Source organism: Aegilops tauschii, chromosome 3, assembly GCF_002575655.3.
Source record: "Aegilops tauschii subsp. strangulata cultivar AL8/78 chromosome 3, Aet v6.0, whole genome shotgun sequence".
In the NCBI taxonomy this organism is placed as follows: Eukaryota; Viridiplantae; Streptophyta; class Magnoliopsida; order Poales; family Poaceae; genus Aegilops; species Aegilops tauschii.
This window is the reverse complement of record NC_053037.3, coordinates 367,846,079-367,850,977: the sequence shown is the minus strand read 5'-3', so window position 1 is coordinate 367,850,977 and position 4,899 is coordinate 367,846,079.

The window sequence follows — 4,899 nt, the reverse complement described above, 5'->3', positions numbered from 1 at the left end:
ATGTGCAACAAGAAATATAAATAATAATAAATGTAGTCACAAAAATAAGTTGTAGTGATTTGTTTTTCTTGATAGTTATTAGTAAAGAATCATTAGATTTTCATAGCAAAAGGAAAAAAGTCTAAGTTTAGTAGTTGGTAACCGTGCTTGAATTTGGAGATGTATCTTCACCTATTTTACTTTAAGTTGAATTCATAATTGTTTGAGTTGTGTAATATCCCATTATGTAGACTGGTAACGAGTCAAACCTAATTATAAATAAATTCATGATGATCATAGGTAAAAAATTATGTTCTTTGGTCACTGATAAACATATAGTTTCCTAAAAAATTTGCGTTACAACTTTTATTAACAATATAAATATAACATTAAACTTAATTGCATAGAAGCGAACCATAATACGTACTGGAATATTTTAAATTTAAGCTAGAGAGAGAGAGAGAGAGAGAGAGAGAGATTTGAACTTGATTTTGCAATTCAGACACACATTACAAAATAATTAGTGTTTAACAAGAAACATAAATAATAATAAAATCTAGTCACAAAATAAGCTGTGCTTATTCTTTTATTTATAGTTATTAGTAAAGAATCACTAGATTTTCATAGTAAAAGGGAAAACACAAGTTTAATAGTCATAACCGTTCTTCAATTCGGAGATTTATCTTCACCTATTTTACTTTCTGTCGAATTCCTAATAGTTTGAATTGTGTAATCTCCCTTTGTAGATTGGTAGTCGACTTAAACCTATTCGATTGTAATTGAATTGATGACGATCGTAGGTAGGAAGTTTGTATTCTTCAGTCATTGATAAACATCTTGTTGGACATAACTCTACACAATTGTCACAAAATATACAAATCCAAAACAGGTCATCCAGCTATTTATAGGTACTTGATACCAACTTGGCACATAAAAGATACCAAAATGGCAAGAGCATTTGAAAAAGTATATGCGTCGTCTTTTTATAAATGATTTGGGTTAGTGCAAGTTAGAGGTTGGTGTTCTTTTTGTGATTCCACTGTAGTGCTCGGATCAATTGGTGGTTGTTAATTTCGTATAGTCATCGCGAGGTGCAAGCAAAGCTTCTCGATGCATATTTCAAATTTTGTAGTGTTACGCGGGTGCTGTGCATATATTCAAAGGCACCTGCTCCCTCCATTTCATTCTCTTTTTGACCAGTGTATAACGGCCCTTCGGGCTAAGCCGTTCTTGAATGAATCTGATTACGCGGCCCTAGTTTTCTGGTTTCCACACATTCTGTTGGCTCACAATTACAGGGAATATTTTACGACTTTATGCTTATGCATGCGCAGTATAATATATAATTAGGTTCTAGGGGCTCTGAATATCTTTCTGACGGTTCTCCGATGTAAAATAATGGATGAATACATGAATGTACAGGGAATATTATGTTAAGGAAATGCCGAGATTAAAGTCTGAACTTGCTAAGTAGTGATAAAGAAATCACAGTAGGAGTATTAAATTTCAAGAGAGGGACTGTTTGTTTTAAAGTACATTAAGAAAAAAGATATGATGAGAAATTAAAAGGTCGTTCCTCCGGTCCCTATCCCACCGCTGACCCCAACGAGCAAAGCCTACTCTACCAACAGCGGTGGCTGCCTCTCGAAATAGGCTTTTGCTCTGCTTTATATAAAGCAACAACCGAACCAAATACACGGTCAAACGATATAAGATGGTGAGATAGCCCTCATAAGGGCTTCCTCCTTGCGTGAAAGTGCCCCGATCGTGCATCACGGTGGTCTGTAGCAAATCATTGGCTGTGTCAGCTCCCATAGCTTTCTCTCTCTTTTTGTTTCATTCTTTTTTGTTCGTGTATCGTACTTGGCCATAATATTGCGTCAGAAAGTGTTAACGGTGACATTCTTGACCATGCTGTGTTTCTCCCCTCAGACAAGCTTCTCAGGACATCTCTAACACTATATATTGAACCGTTTGTAAATGTCTGAATTGTTGAGACACTTTATGCCTTTCAACATTGTCCATCAAACATCCGCAAATAGGGCACGTCCGAATTCTCCCAACCCGAGGCAAATTTGAAGGAGGTTTATGGGCGTCCAACACCATAGACCCACACAAAACCATTTATCTCTTTCCACTCCAACCGCTACTCCACTCCATGCCGCATTCATATCGATTCAAAGCCGACATGACCGGTCACTGGCACATGCCGACCGAATGGCGCAGCATTCACACCGGTGCGGCGGTCGAGGTGCCTGCTCCGGCCCGCCGCTCCGCAGCCGATTTTCGCGTTTTGGATGTTGCATGAGGAGCATCGGTACAATCTGCAGTTCCTCAAGTAGCACCTGCCCGCAGAGGGACATATCTTCGACGAGCAGGCCCCCGTCACCATGATCGCAAAGGATCTGGGTTGCGTCGATGAGTAGCCGGCGCTATACGAGTTTGTGCGTAGCGCCCGCACCATCTGCCGCAAGCGTTGACATCTTAGCGTAATGGAGGCGGAGCGCGACCTTCTGTTGAGCAGATCGCGGCTGAGGCGAACGACAACGCTGCCAAGGTCCGCAGTGATGGAAATATGCCCTAGAGGCAATAATGAAATGGTTATTATTATATTTCCTTAATCATGATTGAGGAAGTCATGGATTAAGGGGTCCTCGGGTGTCCGGGTTATGTAACATGGGCCGGACTGATGGGCCGTGAAGATACAAGGCAGAAGACCTGTCCTTGTGTCCGGATGGGACTCTCCTTTGCGTGGATGGCAAGATTGGCGTCTGGATGTATAATTTCCTTCCTCTGTAAACCGACTATGTACAACCCTAGGCCCCTCCGGTGTCTATACAAACCGGAGGGTTTAGTCCGTAGAGGCTATCAGAATTCATACAGTCTAGACACCCAGGGTCTAGACATTACGATCTCGAAATAGATCAACTCTTGTAACCCCTATACTCATCAAAGTCAATCAAGCAGGAAGTAGGGTATTACCTCCGTTAAAGAGGGCTCGAACCCGGGTAAACATCGTGTCCCCTTTGTCTCCTGTTACCTTCAATCCTCAGACGCACAGTTCGGGACCCCCTACCCGAGATCGGCCGGTTTTGACACCGACATTGGTGCTGTCATTGAGAGTTCAACTGTGTCGTCGGCAGAAGGTTCGATGGCTCGTTCGATCATCAACAACGGTGTTGTTTCCGGGGAGATCTTTCTCCCCGGTCAACTTTTCATATTCGGCGGCTTCGCTCTGCGTGTCAATTCAATTGGTCGCCTTGAACAGATCGACAGCTACGCCCCTGGTCATCAGATCAGATTCGGGAGCCAGAATTACGTTGCCGATATCCGAGGAGACTTGATCTTCGAAGGGTTCACGGCCTCGACCACTATTCCTCCTCTCCAAGAAGGAGACCTGTCGGATCCGTCATCAGGCACTGCTCATAGACCAACTATCATCCCTGCCCTGGCCATAGATCCAGAGCAGGCCACCTCATCCGAAGATGGGAGTCTGAAACCAACCGGACCCTCTCCTACCATGGAGTTCTTTGCCGAAGACCCAGAGGCAACTGTATATTCGGCGAGCCTGGAATCAACCAGGACCCTCCTTGTCATCGGAGAGCCTAACTCGTCTCTAGGTGCCAACTCCGAACTCTTGAGGTCTGTGTCCAGTGAGCACAACCTGATAGACTATACCATGCCCAGCTCCGCAGGACCTCGGTTCCCCGTCCGGCCTTCACTCCTAAACGAGGCCTTGGACTTAATGCGATCTCTCGCCATCACGGAGGTATCACCTCCGAATTACGCACAACCCGAACTAGGGGCTGAGTGCGGGGAATTTTACGTCCCACCCACCACCCACTTGGTAGCCACTGTCGAAGACTTAACCGACATGCTTGACTATGCCTCCGAAGACATCGATGGTATGGACGACGATGCCGGAGCCGAACCAGGTCAAAACCCGCGTATCACTGGACGTTGGACTGCCACTTCTACATACGACGTGTACATGGTGGATACACCCAAAGAGGACGGCGATGGCAATCAGGATCCTATCGAGGACAAGCCCGTCGAGGTACCACCAAAGCGTCGACGCCAGCGGCGTCGCTCATGACCGCGGCAGGGAAAAGAAAGCAATACCGGCACCAGATACCATGACACTCCGGAGAATGTTGAATACTCTGACCACCCCATCGAGCCTGCCGTAGAGCAGGATGATTGGGAAGACGGACAAGTCAACCCAGACGAACTGGCCAAAAATGAGGATTCAGAGGACAGTAACTATTTACCGCTCTCCGAGGAGGAAGTCAGCCTCGGCAATGAAGATTTCATCGTGCCAAAGGAACCCGTCGAGCAAGAACGCTTTAAGCGACAACTCATCGCAACTGCGAGGAGCCTAAAAAAGAAACAGCAACAGCTTCAAGCCGAACAGGATACGCTCAACGATAGATGGACCCAGGTCCTTGCAGCCGAGGAATACGGCCTCGAGCGCCCAACAAAGAGTTATCTGAAGCGTCGGCTACTGCCACAATTCGACGACGAGGCCCTAGAGCCAATACCGTCAAGATACAATCAGGCTGATGAACCAGACTGGCCACCACATGGGCGAGACAGATCGGCCGCTTACAGCGAACACTAGCCCACGCCACCTCGCCGTCGAGGCAAAGAGGTAGCGGCTCCGGGCTACACCTACGACTTACGTCAGGACCTAGACAATAGAGCCGGCTAAACCAGATCAATCTACGGATCAAGGGGACGCGCTCCAACGAGAGACGACGGTCTTCAAGCTTGGCGCGATAAGCATAACCGAATCCGGGCTAAAAACCGAACACGGATGTCATCCGAACTCCGTCGTGACGTTGCCCGATATAGAGGCTTCACACACCCCTTGTGCTTTCCAGATGAGGTAATGCAGCACCAATTTCCATAAGGGTTTAA